Source organism: Pinus tabuliformis, chromosome 8 (assembly GCF_031772625.1).
Source record: "Pinus tabuliformis cultivar Carrire ecotype Pingquan chromosome 8, CPIR1, whole genome shotgun sequence".
Classification (NCBI taxonomy): Eukaryota; Viridiplantae; Streptophyta; class Pinopsida; order Pinales; family Pinaceae; genus Pinus; species Pinus tabuliformis.
In genome coordinates, this window is record NC_142294.1 from 2019829972 (window position 1) to 2019848323 (window position 18352).

General features: G+C 37.6%; 2 non-coding genes across 2 annotated transcripts; both read right to left on the minus strand.

Annotated features, from left to right (window-relative positions):
• Positions 1 to 10271: 10271 nt before the first annotated feature.
• LOC149244530 (small nucleolar RNA Z103) lies at positions 10272 to 10373 on the minus strand. The gene has a single exon (XR_016246890.1). It is a non-coding gene; the product is annotated as a small nucleolar RNA Z103 (small nucleolar RNA).
• A 325-nt stretch (positions 10374 to 10698) lies between these two features.
• Positions 10699 to 10804, minus strand: LOC149244531 (small nucleolar RNA Z103). The gene has a single exon (XR_016246894.1). It is a non-coding gene; the product is annotated as a small nucleolar RNA Z103 (small nucleolar RNA).
• Positions 10805 to 18352: the final 7548 nt, after the last annotated feature.

Sequence of the window (18352 nt, forward strand, 5' to 3'; positions counted from 1 at the left end):
ATGACCGAGGGGGCTCCCACCTGGAGGCCACAGAGGGTATGTGTGGAGTTGTTCTGCTTAAAACTCATATATAACTCCTGGAAATCCATTGTGATTGGCCCAAGGGTGCGGAGCCATTCAGCACCTAGGACAATGTCGCATCCCCCCATGTGTATGGCAAACATGTGGGTTTTCAACTGATAATCCCCCATTTGAAGTTTGACATTTTCACAGCGGCCTTCACATTTCATTGTGCCCCCATCTGCAATTTGGACTTGGAAGTTAGAAACTGCCCTTACAAAACAGTGCGCTGCTTCGGCGATTTTTTGATGGATGAAATTATGGGTACTTCCACTATCAATCAGGACTATTACTGGGCGATGTTTAAGAAAACCCCTGATTTTGAGAGTTTGAGGGGAAGAGATTCCTGCCAACGCATTGAGCGAAATAACTGGGTCGTCAGATACAATCTCCTTTTGGTTGTCTTCTTCGATCGCCTCCGATTCCTCAAGAGGTGGATCTTCCTCGGTGGAGCTGTAGTCAGTGGCATCTATTTGAAAAAACTTGGGCTCCTTGCATTTATGACCAGGGGAATATTTTTCATCACAGTAGTAACATAGTCCTTGCTTCCTTCTTTTGGCCATTTCCTGAGGTGACACCTTTTGGACCTTAAGTGTCTGAGTCGTGGTGTGAGCTTGTGGGGAACGACCTTTAGTGGGGAAATTGGGGCGGCTGTATTGGGCTGTTATGGCACGTTCCACCTTACGGGCTACCTGGCAAGCCTCCGTCCATGTGGGAGGGTGGTGGAGTAGAACTTGAGCTTTGATGGCTTCTTTAAGACCACTGATAAAACATTCCGTGTAGAACTCATCTGAGAGATGCTGAGTGCGGAAGGCTAAGGCTTCAAAAGCGGTGATATATTCATCCACTGTACCCGTCTGTCAGAGCTTAGTGAGACGGCCCAAAAAGGAGTCTCCCTGTTCAAAGCGATCTTGAAGAGCTTTGGCAAATTGGGTCCAACTCGAAAAAGGTGCATTGCGACGTTGATGCCATTCCGCCCATTGCCATCGTTCATTGTCCAAGTACATGGTCGCCACTCCAATCTTAGTCCAATCATCTTGGAGACGATTCAATTTGAAATACTGGTTCATTTGTGCTAGCCATGCGGACGGGTTAGAACCATCAAATTTCTGCATATCCAACTTGGGAGGTGGTGGATGGGTGTGCCAGATGTGAGGAGAGTGGCTAGACTCACCTTCATGGTGTATATGGTCATTATAGGGTTCCTCAAGAGCTGGCTCCTTGCCCTTATCGAGTGCTTGCCGTACCAGGCTCGATAGTCCATCAAGCGTATTTGTGAGCTCGTTCATATATGTTTCAAGTTTGTCTAGTCTTTCATTGGTCATTGCTTGAGCTCTAGTTTCTACCATACACCAACTTGATGAAAATTTGGGACCGCCAAATTTTTTTTCTAAGAAATTGAATGGTACCACCGTGCTCAGCTCGTTGTCCTGATGCTGATGGGCTAGATCACAAATAAGCACTTCGGAAGATCTCAGACGTTTTTTTTTTTGGAAACGGAGTTTTCCTCCTTCCTGATCAATACTGCAATCGCCAAATCCTCAAAATGTCAATGCCGCCAAAAGTCCTGCGAAAATTATATCCAGGTACAGGAACCCTTCACAACTACTCCGATCTGGTGGATCTGGAAGATCTGAATGGTGGAACAACTGCTGCTGCTGATCTGGAATATCCGATCTGGTGGATCTGAGAGATCTGAATGGTGGAACAACTGCTGCTGCTGATCTGGAATAGATGATGTGTGATCCCCCGATCGAAAGGGAACTATGGTCTTGGGGAGTGTCAGGTGCTACAGATCGCAATATACATAAGGGTCTGACAGTAGTACTCGGCCCAATGTTTCAGGGCTCTAACTAAGGAGGATCGACCGTACCCTTAGCCGTACAACCCGACTACCCTATCGTACGGGCGAGTAATCTCTCCGAGTGCTGTTCTCGGTGTACTGTAGCCACAAGACGGCCGAAGGTTTATCTATGGCGAGGTTTCAAGGGAGCTAGGGGGCTTCCTATATACCCAGAGGGTACGTGGAAGACAGTCCGTGCGCGGTTCTGTCTAATGCGCTACTACTCGAAGGGGTACCCAGAGGGGTTACAAGGGAGTCCAACAGACGTGACCATCTCTTGTATTTCCTGCGTGCATGCCTCCCCAAATCTGCAGGTTTATGCGCTTAACGACAGATCCCGTGGTTTAAAGACGTCGGAACATGTCTCTAGCCAAAAAAAAATTTGCTAAAATTTGGAGATCCCACCGAGCCCTGGAAAGTGCTCTGATACCACTTGTTATGCTCTTAACCTGCAAAGCAATACCCAAACATAGAATTTGCGAAGAAAAGATACCGAGAACACAGAATATGCGAAGAAAATATACCCAGAGCACAGAATAGCAATGATTTTATTATTCAGAGAGAAATGTTCACAGGCCTCTTCGAGGGGGCAACCTCCAATAGAGCAGAGCTCGATCACAAAAACAAGACACGATACTCCTCGCAGGGAGTCTCTATCCTTTATATATGACTCATACATGCAATACCACGGGCCAATGCCATGGGTTTTATTAGTACCATCTATCTAATACCACCGCCCATTTACCATCTATCTAATACTACCGCCCATTTGCAACTAACTGTGGTCCCATCATTAATTGCGGGTTAACCACTTACAAATATTAATATGGGCTTTATTGACTCTTGACTATGACGTGATCCCATGACATAAATAAGGGGGTTAGGGTGGGACCCTAACAGCCCCTCTTTCACCCTCTTCCTCCAACTCTCAGGATGGCTCTGGTACCCATTCCCTTTCTCCAACATCTCATTCCCCTTCTATTATGGCAGAGATGATATGCATCTCCAAATCTAAGCGGGTCAGAAAGCAATGAAGGGACAGGCTCAACAGGAATCAAGCTTGTATGGCTACTTCATTATGGAGAAGCCAGAAAATGAAATTGCTCAGACGATAATCAACAAGGAATAAGAGGTCTCCTCAAAATCCAAAGGAAAGCATGTGGTCTGATTAGTCAATTAGCATTTTTCTCGTTCTTTCTCTTTACAACTATATGACCAACACTAGTAGAGACAATCACAAGCATTTTTGTAACTCTATTAACAAGTTCTTGCACAATTATCTCCTGTATTATTGCAAGGATAAAGTATTTTTACGTATATGCTTTCATTCAGGGATCATTTGGTTTAAGATGGTCCCAATTCTACTACTATCGACATCACTATGGTCTTAGTTCTTTCAACGATATCATGTCTATAATGTATCAAAATCATTTTTGCTAATATAAAGTCTCATGCTTGCTTACGAAAAAAAGGTGCAAGGGTTTATTGTAAGTTGTTAATATATAGCCCTAATTAGGCAGAATAACCCCACACTTGTGTGCTTAAAGGTTTTATCTAATAGTTTGTGGGTTGATTTAAAGTATTACTAAATTTGGAAATTAATTGCAGCGACATAAATAAGATTTTGTGAAACCTTAGAACTAGGATTCACTCCATAAATGTGCATTCTATAACACATTTTGATAGTGAAATTTGTCTCTTAAGTGATTTACATATATTTTTTAATTTGGAGATATTTGGGTAAAAAAATTGGAGGATTCACACCACTTTTATACAAGTTTGTGATAATTTCATATTTGTTTATCATTAGAATTTTATTTTATCAATTCTAGGTTGTTTTACATGTATATTTCATTGCACTTATTTTCCTCTTGGAATTCCTCCTTTCGACTCGCCATGACTTCAAATCTAAGCCTCATTTATTCTTCTTCATCATATTCTGGACTTACCCCGAGGGAATTCCACCACTTTTATACCTTGTGATTACTACCACTTTTTAATCTTATTTATGCATGCTAATAAATCTTGGTTTTGTTTCACTACCGTTGTCACATTCTACGTGGCCCATTGCTTGCTTTCACTTGGTGTCCTTACATTTCCTTGAGGGGTTGTTGCAACAAGTGGTCCTATTTGCCAACCTCCTTGCCTCCTTATGCTTAGGGCGATTAGGCCAACTTGGAAATAGTTGAAATCCTTACTCATTCCTCCATGACAAGCTTCTTTTGTCTCCTTCTTATGCTCATCAAACACTTAAAGGAACCAAGTACCATTTTATCTCTTTTTCGAGTTTGTTAAAACTAGACGAAAAAATAACTATTGCACTTACATTTCTTCTCTTTCATGCTCATTAAATTATGGAAGCTAAAAATAGAAAATGAAAGAGAATTCATTTACCCAAGTTATTATTCAAAATGACAACATCAATCGCATTGCCCTTGAACATGACACTTGTTTGCATCATTTCCTCACAATTGGGTTTTAGCTTACCTAGGAGTCATACCATACATATGACTTTGACTACACCTGTGGCTAGTTACTCTTTAATCACTATAGATTTTGCTTCAATGTTTCCTGTGTTGTTGCATGATATCACATGGTGCTCATTAATCAATGTTGCCAAGTCACTTTTGTGCCGTGTTGTTCTATGTATAAGGGAAGTATCAACGTGAGTCAACCATCTATAGTCCTTGTTGGCTTTTTGTGTTGGTCGACACTGTGTCAATTTTACTTTATGACTTCATCCATTCACATCATCTCTTGGTCTACTCTGTCTCAATTGAGAGGGGGAAACATCAAGGCCCTTATTTGACAAATTTTCTCCTATCGACTTCAACTCATTATCCAAGATCTTGATCTACGAACCAATATTACCTTGGAGCTTACAAATCTTAGTGTCAAGCTTCCTCGCATCAACAATGAGATTACCTCATTGATCCCTAATCAACTTCAACTCATTATCCAAGATCTTGATCTACGAACCAATAGTACCTTGGAGCTTACAAACCTTAGTGTCAAGCTTCCTCGCGATCAACAATGAGATTACCTCATTGACCCCTAATCAATAGAGTCTACGAGTGTTCAACAGCAACTCATTTATTCACACTTAAATGGATTGGGTACTTTGGGGTCCATTTTTCATCATTGGTGGGTCCTTTCGCATATGTTATCTATATACCTCAATGGCCAAATGAGAGGGTTTTACCATGTTCAACATCAAGACATCTATTTGCATGTTGTAGATTCGTACCATCAGGGTTGTGTTGGAGTTATATATCATTTATGTACTTCAAAGACCTATTTGGGGGCATCTCTCATTTGTGTTCATAGTCCTATTGATGTATATTGTAACATAGATCCACATTGTACATGGATCAACTACATATTCTTCATGGCCATGTCCTAGCATTTTATGTCATGGATCCATAGTGTATAGTTCACAACCATGTTTTTCTTTATGACCGTGCATGGGTATGCCTACCCCGAGGATGATATCTACAAGTTTGAGACTTCAATGTTCGACTTACTCTAGTCCAAATTTGCAATGTTGGCTCCATCCTCCCATTTTGAGCCTAGTGTTTATTGTAATGCATTTCAACCAAATTGTTTGCATTAGCGGGGATCTATTATCAGCATAATTTACCCACATTGAGTCATTGGTTAGCTCTTTACATCCTACAACACTCCCTTGATTCTCAATGCATAACCAAATATGTTGGGTACAATCCCTAGGGGAGTCATCAATTATGTCGTGATAAAAAACACTCAATTAAAAGGAGGTATTGCTTTGTGAGCCTTGTTCAAAACTCACCAAATAGATGTGTGAAAAGACCAATGAAAACCCTCAATGTTAATAACATTCATGCATAACATCTCAACCAAATGGCTCAAGTGTACCTCGGTGATGGATGTTGGATCTAGAGCATTAAGCGGAGATTCTTCCCAAAGCTCTTGCTCATAGTGATCAACATCCATTACCAACTTGCAAGGGTTCAAAAGTACACTTCCTCAAACCATATGGTTGACATGTTATGGATGAACATAACTAACATTGAGGGTTTTCATTGATCTTTTCACACACACAAATATGGTAGTCTCCGGCAAGGCTCACAAAGAAATAACTACTTGTTATTGAGTGTTTTCATCACAACATGTAAATATAGTGTTGAACTCACTAGTTCATAACCCCACCTTTTTAACAAGCCAAAAAACTAAATTAACCCTTTTATCAATATTATATTGTTTTATCTTTCCATTCACTAATCTTTCTCTACATATCAAAATGCATAAAAAAAATAAGGTTACTTGTAAAATCAAGATTATAATGCAAAGACTATTATGTTTGAATAATTGATGTTGTATGAACATGGTATATCATTTTAGAGCCCTTTTTGGTCTCCAAAAGTAAAATTGAGGAATACTACCCTCTCTCTCATTGTTTTTTTCTCCACGTATCAAAGTGTTGTATATTTTATTCGTATACCAAAGTACTATAACTAAGAAAAGTTGCATGGATGACTTGTGAAACCATTTGTCACCTAGGCTACGAATATCAAAATAGAAAATATTCCATAATGTAGGTGCTTTAATAGACACAAATTTTAAGAAGAGTATTTTCTGTAGAAATTACATAGTAGAAATTTTTTACTAATGAGTTTTAAACCAGCTAGTGTGGTTCATCATTAGGATAATATTAAGAGGCAAACCATAGTACAGGCTTAGCTAAATCTACCTTCAACTTGAAAACCCTTAAGCTAGACCATTTAAACTGATGAATTTTAATAGCAATGGCCCTTCCGTATATAGGGTAGTGCTTTCTTAATTCAAGCTTCTTAATATAATGTGTATCACAAAAGCCTGAATTCATAAATTACCATTACCATACACTAAATGGTCACTGCTATTAAAATGTGGTTCATCATAGGCCTAGCCAAATCTACATTCAACTTGGAAACTCTTACACGAGAGTATTTATGAATTTTAATAGCAATGGCCCTTCAATATAAAGTAGTAATTTCTTAATTTAGGGAATTGAGAAATTACTACAAAAATTACTACCCTATATTGAAAGGTCACTACTATTAAAATTCATCAATTTGAATGATCTTGTGTAAAGGATTTCCAAGTTGAAGACAGATCTGGCTAAGCCTATGCCATGGTCTGCCTCTTCTACTATTAAAATTCATGAGTTTGAACAGCCTCGTGTAAAAGGTTTCCAAGTTGAAGACAAATCTGGCTAAACCGGTCTGCCTCCTCCACACTAACTAATTCAAAAAGCAAGCAAAATTTTTCTCCTATGTGTAATTTCTATTGAAAAAACTCTTCTTAATGTTATATGATGCATCACAAAAACTTAAATTCAGATAAAAAATAAACCTAAAAAATAAACCTAAACCTTTTAACCTGATCTCCCCGGGGTAAAAGGTTTGCATCTAAGCTTATTATATATAGGTGTTTTAATAGCTCTAGTGAAAAATTGTAACTTAACTTTTTATAAATATCGGTGATTAATAGTTGCTGATACGTTAATAGAAAGAAGAGTTTAGGGATATATATATATATATATATATATTAATTAATTAATTAATTAATTAATTAGGTCGACTGTTGTACGGAACAACGATCTGTGTAGTGGCTCTCCGATCGATTTGGGGTTTGGCTATGTTTGTCCATATTCACGCTTGCGTTACAGATTTGCTTGTCCAAATGTCTGCGTTTGCTGCCGATTCCTTTGTGGCCTCCTCTTTCGCTGCCGGGGGCTGCATACTTGGACTCATGATAGGAGTTTCCTTTATCCTCTGCAGCTTCTCTCTTCATGCCCGGCTGTTTGTTTCTGGTTTCATCGCTGCCAGGAGTTTCCCTTGGGCTTAGCGGCCCTTTTATTTTTTGGTTTTATTTTGCCACGAGTTTCTTTCGAGTTGCCTCTTTTTCTTCCTCTGCTCTTGTCGGAGTTTCTGCTCTCTCTGTCATCAACCTATTTCTGCTATATTTGTGCCATCCCTGGTGGATTTTGCCGACAGGTTTTTGAACGTATTGACACCTATTATCTATAATTTTTATTGAAAAGACTCTTTTTAATGTTATATGTATCACAAAAGCTTACCAAGAAAAAAAAAACTTTTTAAGCTGATCTGGGCATGGAAAAGGTTTGCATGTAAGCTTATTATATATAGGTGTTTTAATAGTTCTAGTGAAAATTTGTAACTTTTATAAATATCGGTGACTAATAGTTGCCGATACGTTAATAGAAAGAAGATTTAGGGTTATATATATATATTAATAAATTAGGTCGAATGTTGTACGGAACAACTGTGTCTAGTGGCTCGCCGATCGATTTGAGGTTTGGCTATGTTTGTCCACATTCACGCTTGCGATTTGCTTGTCCAAATGTCTGCGTTTGCTGCCGATTCCTTTGTGGCCTCCTCTTTCGCTGCCGGGGGTCTGCATACTTGACTCATGACAAGAGTTTCTTTTATCCTCTGCAGCTTCTCTCTTCATGCCCGGCTGTTTGTTTCTGGTTTCATAGCTGCCACGAGTTTCTCTTGGGCTCAGCGGCCCTTTTATTTTTTGGTTTTATTTTGCCACGAGTTTCTTTTGAGTTGCCTCTTTTTCTTCGAAGCGTGCCTCTGCTCATTTCGGAGTTTCTGCTCTCTCTGTCTGCTCTCTCTGTCATCAAACTATTTCTGCTATATTTGTGCCATCCCTGGTGGGTTTTGCAGACAGGTTTTTGAATGTATTGACTGGCTATTGCAGGGATTTTCATGGTGCTTTTCTAGGGATTATTCAGTAGGCATGTTTGCTCTGCATCATGCATTTTGTATCTGCCAAATTAATGAATGGCTGTCATTGTTTGGGCTATATATCCAGCGATCCCTATAAAGATTTCTTTGAAGGGCCTGCGCACCCCATGTCTTGATATCAGTAATATGTAACATGGGGTAATTACTGCCATTGTTTGGACTTATATCCAGTGATCCTAAAAGGATTTCTTTGAAGGGCCTGTGCACCCATGTCTTTATATCAGTTTGATAACCATATCAACCATATCTAACATGGGGTAATTACTGTCATTGTTGGGGGTATATCCAGTGATCCCATAGGATTTTTTTGAAGGCCTGTGCACTCATGTCTTGACATCAGTTTAATACAGTCCTATGTAACGAGGGCAATTATGGCACACTTGTAAGCTCTCATTTTCCTATTCTGATAGGAAATTGTTTTTTTCTTATCAAAAAAATCAATGTCTACTAATTCATTGGGATAATGACCATATCTCTGCTAGCTCTCATTGGGATAATAAGGACAATATTCGGATAATGACAATACCTCTGCTAGCTCTCATTGGGATAATAAGGACAATATATCTATTGGCTCTCATTGGGGTAACAATAATGCCTGCCATAAAATTTGCTGCGTCTCCTTGGGATAACAATAACGTCTGCCATATCTACTGCCAGATCTAAAATTTGCCGTGTCTACTTGGGATAACAATAACGTCTGCCATAAAATTTACCATATCTACTGCCATATCTACTTGTTCTCATTGGGATAACAACGGTCATGTCTACTTGGGATAACAATAACGTCTGCCATAAAATTTGCCATACCTACTGCCATATCTAGATAACAATAATATCTGCCATAAAATTTGCCATATCTACTTGCTCTCATTGGGATAACAATGATAACAATAATGTCAGCCATAAAATGAGATTTACCTGCCATATCTACTTGCTCTTATTGGGATAAGAATGAGAACAATAACGTCAATGAGATTTACGTAATGGAGACTAAACCCCACACAAACCAACAAACTAATTAATCTACATTATAAGACCTGAAGCCATGATTTAAAGGAGACTAAACCCCACACAATCCAATTAATCTACACAAAACAAGATTAATCTACACAAACCAAGTTATGACCTAAAAAACTAAACCCCACACAAACCAATACAAACCAAGCTATGACCTAAAAAAACTAAACCCTACACAAACCAAGCTATGACCTAAACAAACTAAACCCCACACAAACCAAGCTAAACTATAACCTAAAAAAACTAAACCCTACACAAACCAGGCTATCTACAATTATGACTCTAAATATAATCTACCCCTAAATTTATCATAAATATTAGTATTTAACAGATCCGATTTCAAAAACATAGCAACTAGATTTCAAAAGAAGAAAGATAAGCATAATGAATATAATTGCTTTTCATTTTAAGAGACTCGTCCATTTGAATCCAGCGCATAAATTCCCTTCTCAAGGGTCAACAGTAAGTGGATATCACATTAAAGAGACCGTAAGTCAGAATTAGTAAACAAATAATTAAATACGAGCGTCCACAAATATAAAGCGAGATGGGAAGGGGATCAGAATTGACTGGCTTGGACTGCTCCGAAGAAGAGCAGAAAGCAGTGGATGATATCATAGTCGATCATTTGGGGAAAGTTATTTCATCATTTCCCCTTCCTTCCTCAGTCTCGCGCACGCACACCCTAATACATATTGGTTCCTCCCGAGTCTCGTGTGCAAACAAACCCTACGCCTATGGTAATCCAATTGCCAACAAATTTCATCTAACGGAATATGGATGCTGGCTGCTAATAACATCTTCAGTGAGAGATATTTCCATGAGAAGAAATCGAAACCAAATTATAACAAGAAAGAATACAGAAGAAACGACTTGTCTAAAAATAAAACGCCGACAATTCTGATAAATAAATACAGGGGTGAGATCATCTCAAAAAAAAATCAAAAAGAGAAACCACATTAAACAGAGCACAATGAGAAGAGGGATCAGAAACGACTGGCTTGGACTGCTCCTCCGAAGAAGAGCAGAACGCAGTGGATAATATCAGAGTCGATCATTTGGGGAAAGTTATTTCATCATTTTCCCTCCTTGCGCTAAAGCACACACCCAAAACATAAATATATTTACAGCCTACGCAGATAAGAAATCACGAAACCCTGACCTCTAACCAACTACCTTCTGCCTGAGACGCTTCTGCCATGATTTCCATGAGCCGGCTTCCACCGCCGCCCTTATAAGATATGAAATTCGAGTGTTGGCTAAAACCCTACCCTAAACCCTAAAAAACCAAAATTAATTCTCCTTGTGCGTCCGCCAAAACTTCTGCCATGATTTCCATGAGCGGACTTCCGCCGCCGCCCTTAGAAGATAATGAAATCCGAGGGTAAGCTAAAACCCTACCCTAAACCCTAAAAAACCAAAAGATATTCTCCTTGTCCGCAAAAAAACCTTAATTTAATTATAAATAATTAGTAGGTAGATGGTAATATAACATGCCATAATATTTATTTATAAAGAGTTAATATTTATATCTAAATTAATTATGTTATTTTAATTAATTTATTTCAAATTAATTGATGGAAAAAATATTATATCAATAAAAACTAATATTTATGTAAAGGTGGGATGAATCTTAATAATTAAAATTATTATTTTATTCATATATTAATTCATTTTATAATTAGTAATAATAATAATTTAAAATAAATGTCCGTCAAGGTAGTTCAAGTGGTGATGGTCGTGGAATAGTCTTATTGAACCGAAGATTTTGGGTTCGAATTTTGTGCTACCCTCACCGGTAATAGTTTGAATAATGGACATGTAAACTTGAAAATCAAAGTCTTACCAAGTTTACAAATATATATATATATATATATATATATATATATATATATTATGATTTTTTTAATATGGTCAAAGTGAAATGTATTGTGAGGTAATTTTTACCGGCCATTTAATTTATATGATTGCACTAGCATATGTACTCTAATACTTTTGTAGATGACTAAGTTATAGATGGATGATCTCTAATTTTTTGGGATTTTGAGGGTTTCTTTAGGATAAAGACTTATGATTTATTTATTTTTAAAATATTTAAAAGTTAAAATTTGTAAAATTAAAATTTCCATTAATTAAATAGAATTATATAACTTTATGACTTTTTATTAAATTTAAATAGATAAGATGTTGAGTTTGTTCATTGCTTAATATATATATAGAGAGAGAGAGAAAAAATGTTGTCATAATTATGTCTATAGACATGTTTATTTAAGAATAGAGTTTTCATAATTTCAGTTTAATTATTAATTATTATTAAGTAGATGTTAGGGATCTAATCTCCATGAAATATTTTTAATAGTACTCACAAATTAAATGTCTAGATTTATCTCAAAAATAGTTATGTCCTTTCTACCCATTTAATTAAAATGATATAAAAAATGTCATATAAAACTAAAAAAAATTGTATTTTTGAGTCCATGCGTTATGCACATTGTCAATTCTCATAGGTATAAGAAGTGGCATCAAAATCCTCATCCATAAATATTGTATTCAATTCTCACCCTTGTTAGAATGTCATTCAATGTCATTTTTGATTCCACTCTTGGCTTTGTAAAACACCATTATAATTACTCATGGGTTATAGGTATAAATTGTCATGGCATTGGAAATTTATTAATAAGATTAACTGCAAATATATAGCTCAATGACAATTTTGAAGAGCAAAGAATAAGCATAAAGCAAAACCAAGGAAATAAGATTGTCTCTTTCTTCATTTCATGTGTTCCATCTCTTTAAAGGTATCTAACATGTTGATTTAAAGTTATTTTGTTGCACTGGTAATGATATGTGTCTATTTGTTATGTCATGATGCGGTTATAGTATCGGTATGTAATATTTGATTATTGCATTGAGAGACACTTTTTACAATGCAATATAAAGGAGATGCATGGTTTTTTTCATGCTCAACATAGAGTCAAGATGTGACATTTATTACACACACAACAACAAAAAACGTTTTAATGTTGCTTATAAAAAAAATTATTTTAATATATGTCATAAGTAAGATATTTCCATATCAACTTTACACACACACACAAAACAAAACAAAAAACCATTATAATGGTGGCCACAAAATAAAATTGTTCAATCTCATCTTAAGTAAAATATCTCCATATTAACTTTATATAATACACACACACATTCCATGTAACATATCTAGAGGGAAACCTCTAAGGCACTTGTCATCATTTCGAGGATGGAATCAAGGTTGTTACACCTTAGATCCTCTATCGTGTATCTTGCATTTTTTTATGAAATGTGATTGTGTTGGTGAAGCCGAAGTGTGATGACTTCTAAGTATGTGGCCTTGTGGGATGACTTGAAGTACATGTGTTGGCTAGTGATGGTCTAGACCCCCTAGGTGGATGGTCATCATAGGTCCTTTTAGTCCCCATTCTCATGTGCTTAGTTTTATTACTTTAGTCGACTATCCCTTAGTGGCAGTAACTCCCATCATGTCTAGTATTAATGTCTTAGCTAGGTATTTGAATATCTTGGGATGGATCTACTAGGACACATGATTTACAAGAGACATTGTTACTCATTTATTTTATTTCTTTTGTAAAATGTGGTTGCACTTTGTAAGGATTGGCACACCCATGGTTTAGCACACATTTTCCCCATGCATAGGCTATTCTTATGTATTTTCCACACTTTGGCCATCAATGCTTGGATGTGATTATAATACTCATGTTCATCAAGTTTCATGTTCCCCAAGGTAGTCTCACAATTTTTTAGTCATATCAAATTTCTCGAGGCATTGGTCACATTCTCCAAGGCATGAATGTGCTAATTGCATCAACTTAAACCCACCTTACACATGCCGTGTGTGACATTCTAAAGTGTTCTCCTATTTTAGACATATTTGAATCGATTTTCATAACAACAGAAAAGTGGCCCACACATGTGGGCTTTTATAGTAGTTGTGAGGGTATTTGCAAGCTTATTTATTAATGTGGATCTCACTTAAGTGCTGTATCAACTAAATAATATGGCATAACACTCACTTAAAGTGAAATTATGATGTAAATGTGACTCTAAATCATTGAGAGGAAGGATCTAGTCAACCATGAACTCTCGAATCGAACTACTGAAGAAGGATCTTGATCTGTGGAATGATGGAAATATATTGATAGAGGCGAGTAGGTTCAAGATGGGCGTTTCATTTCACACCTGATCGAAGCAGATTGGGGCTTTGTTTGAGGCAAAGGACAAAATAAGAGATTGTGAGAAGATGGATATGGATTACTTGGAAGGAAATCAGTGGATGGGTTCAGTTCATAGGCTCTCGGGATGTATAGACAGGTTTTGAATGATTATGTGCAGTGAGGCCATGCTTAACATGAACGATGTTGAGTTTGGATATGCAATGAACATTTGCTTAAACCTACAAGGGATTCAGTCATTTCAAGACCTAGAAGCTTGTTTCTATTGTTCGATGTTTTATATTTTATCTTCTCCGGGGAGTAACAATGCGCAACATTGACATCATCTAATCAAGGACTCTCTTTTGACATCTCAAGTTATTTTTCCTTTCCATTATGAACAATTTTACTATTTTAACCAATTTATTGTAGTGGAAGAAGGGTTGCACTAGTTAGACCAAATTGTATCTGTGACAGTTTTCAGGGGTTAGTGGAAGGAATGATTTCAACTGATGAGTTGGATGAAGAGTTGGTAGACTACTCCTCAGATCCTTTAGATTCTGAGACCATCTGGGTAGATTCGATTCAACAGACAGTTGGAATGGAGTTATTGGGGGAAGTTGATGTACAGGAGGAGATGATCAACATCCCTAGACCAGCTCTGGAGGAAGGTTTTGGCATTCCATCAATTATTGAGGATGGAGCCCTTTATTCAAGACCTGGTTAGATAGGTAAGGGTTTGGTTAGTTCAAATAACCAGGGCCATATGGAGTGGACTATGGGATTGCTTCAGAAGGAAGGACAGATGATGTCTAGATCCTCTCCGTTGACTAGGACAGATTGGAAATCCTTGGACACAATGCAAGAAAAGATAGATGTATTGGTAAACAATCAAGGCCTTGATATTAGTGTCTCTAATCCAGGACAAACAGAGGATAAAGAAAAGGGTGAAGATGATCATAAGTCAAAATATGGAGAGGTAGGTGAGGATAGGTTAAAGCAAGGGGGAATCTAAAGCTACCAAAGTGAAGGAAAGAGGCAGGCAGTTGGGTCTAGGAGAGGGTATCAAAATGAGAAATGTGTTGGATATAGTTGATCGTGTTCTGGTGGGTAGGGTTTGTGGAAGAAAATACTCTCCAACTAGGCTCAAGAAGTGGGTGGTGGAGGAGTGGGGTCAAATGATGGTCCACTTGCCTTCGATTATGACAATGACTCGAGGATGGTTTTCCCTTAGTTTCTCATCATCGGAACAGACAAAATGGGTGCTATCGAATATCTAGCACATTGAAATGGCTCCCATTCTATTGAAAAGATGGTCCCCATTATTTGACCCAGATCGCGAATAGTTGGGAACAAGACCGATTTGGGTCAGGGTTCCGGGCTTACCATTACAATATTGGTCAGAGGGTGTATTTAAAAGCATTGGGGATGATCTGGAGACCTTCCTATATTATGATAAATCTTTTAATGAGACAGGCAATATGTCTTATGCCTGGATACTGGTTCAAATGGATACAAGGGAAGGATTTGTTGAAAGTTTGTTACTCTAGTGGAGAGGATACTCCAGATTGCAGAAGCTGGACTATGAAGGGGTCCCTTTTCTATGCAAAAGATGCCATGTTGTCGGGCATTTATGTTGAGGCTCAAACCTGCATCTTCCTATACACCCTCTCAGCCTTCTTTTTCCCACTTACTTCATCCATCAAGCTGTTAAATCATTGCATTATAGTCTAAAAAGAGCTTCTGACATGGTTTTCTAACTATGCTTATGACTGTTGTTTGGTTTAGATTTTTGTTTAGGCAACTGCGGAAACTTGTCAGTTTCCGCAACCAGCACAGGTTTTCGCAGCCAGCACAGGATTCCGTAGCTATTTTGTTAAAAGCTATGCTACAGGTGTCCTATGAAGAAACGAGCCACATGGGCAAGCTACAGGTGACGGGTACATGGAACGTGTCCCTTCAAATCTACCAAATCATCCATAGAAGGTCACGGTCAACAAGGGTCAAAGGCAAAGCCAACCAAGGAATTTAGCGGTGGCACGTCTCTGTTTGGAGCACGTGAAAGTTTACGTGGCCCAGTTCTCAGCCCACGGAGACATCGGCACACCTGGAGATCATCCCCGTAACCCGAATCCAACAGCTACCACTCCGAAGATTTAATAGGCATGATGACAGTTACGCTAGATCTCGGCTGAGGAGATCTACGTGTCTTTGGCAACGCAGTTGATAGCATAGGATTCAGTTAGTCAGTTTCAGCACTTTTTCATTATAAATAACGCGTTGATGAACGCTGTAGAGAAGCTTTTTGGAATGTAATTTTTGAACTGTTTTCTATTATCACCCCACTGTACTCTGTTTTATATATGTTGTTGCTGCTTTAATACATGAGAAGACTACTTTCTTAAGCTCGTTCTTGTGACTGTTCGTTGACTGGCTGAGGTGGCAGAGGGCCCCTGCGCACTAAAGCCCTGTATAGTTGTCATTTAATTTTATTATGTTTCTGTCTTTATAATTACTAGCTTGTATATAACATGTTGTTTTGATGTTTTTAATTCACTGTTGTTTATATTTTCACTTTTGTTTTCTTATAGTTGTCAGCTGATCAACGTTTTTCTGCAGGTTTTCTTAGGCAGCCCGGGCAAATTTTCATCTTTTTGATAACTATTGACATATGAGATCATCTTGTCCTTCCTGCTAATTTCCATTTTCTGAAGTTTAATTCCAGCACTGTCCTTTTTCAAGTTGTGATTTTCTTATTTCTTTTTCTGCTACTTAGACATCATACTACTCATTTGTTTATGGTTTCTTTCTATAGTCAAGTGACTCTATTAGTAAGGAATCAGAATATTACTTATTGTAGTGTGATTTAGTTATCATATTGCTTAAACTTGTTCATGATTGCTTCCCACAAGGTAGATTGAGCTGAAGGGTAAAGGATCTGAAGAGTTGAAGTAGTGTGATTAGTTTCCTTTATGCAATTTAATTTCTTGCCACTTAGTTATCATATTACTTAGACTTGTTCATGATTGCTTCCCATAAGGTAGATTGAGCTGAAGGGTAAAGGATCTGAAGAGTTGAAGTAGTGTGATTAGTTTCCTTTATGCAATTTAATTTCTTGCCATTTAGATATCATATTGCTTAGACTTATTCATGATTGCTTCCCATAAGGTAGATTGAGCTAAAGGGTAAAGGATCAGAAGAGTTGAAGTAGTGTGATTAGTTTCCTTTATGCAATTTAATTTCTTGCCATTCAGATATCATATTACTTGACTTGTTCATGATTGCTTCCCACAAGGTAGATTGAGCTGAAGGGTAAAGGATCTGAAGAGTTGAAGTAGTGTGAATTAGCTGCTTTGCTTTTAATTTGAGTTGCTTTAAGTTCAGTTTTTACTTTCTTTTCATTCAGCAGCAAGGATACTGGGCCATTGTCATTAGTTCACTGTTTGATACATTTACTTCCTCTTAAGAATTGATTTCATTACAGTTGTTTTAAAGCTTTCTCTTTGATCACTTTTATGTTTGGGGAAATCACTGTAGAATTCACCATCACCATCCACACTTAACTTTCATTTTTGCCATCACACATTAGGAAAAGATAAATCCAAAAACAAACTAGAAAACTAAAAAATGACAAAAGACTAAGGAAATGGTTATCTAGTACATATAGTACACTTCACTTCGTCAGTTTACGAATCCCGGATTGACATTTTAAATAGCAATTTAGAATACACTAAATTGACCAAACAATTTATACAAGGAATTCCCATTATTGAATAAAGGAAAGAAGGAGGAATTCAAGGAGGTTGGCAAAGAAGGAATCACAAATCACAATTTGTAGAAGCCTACTCAAGAGAAGGATTGTAGGAGCAGGAAAATGGACCAAAAGATGCAGATTGGGACTACTGGTTTGGGACCATTTGACCCAGCTATCATTAATCAACTTAATGATATTAATGATCAGATGAACACAGGACCATCTATGGAAAATATTTTACCTGTTGTTACTTTCCCATTGGAATCTAATCCTAAATGCAACATTGATCATGTTCCATCTACTCCATATTTACCTATTTTTTCTGCAACCATGTTTATGGAACCCTCATCGGAGTTAAATGCCAATCACAGGTATAATCTTAGATCACTTGCAATACATGCATCTGGCCAGGTAGGGGGTATTGGTATTACGTCCCATCCTAAGCAGGTTAAAGGTAGTCGGGGCAGGAAATCACATTTATCTAAAGCCATTCAAAAGGCCTATGTGGATGTAGCAAAAGGACATCAGATGTCTATTGATAGGGTTCTTAGAGCAAACAAAAACCCAAGTATGGTTACTTGATGAAGTGGATATCTTATAACTGTAGGGGGTTGGCTAGCCATGCTAAAAATTAGCCCTTAGAAGATTATTTGCATCGGAGAAGTTGGACGTGATT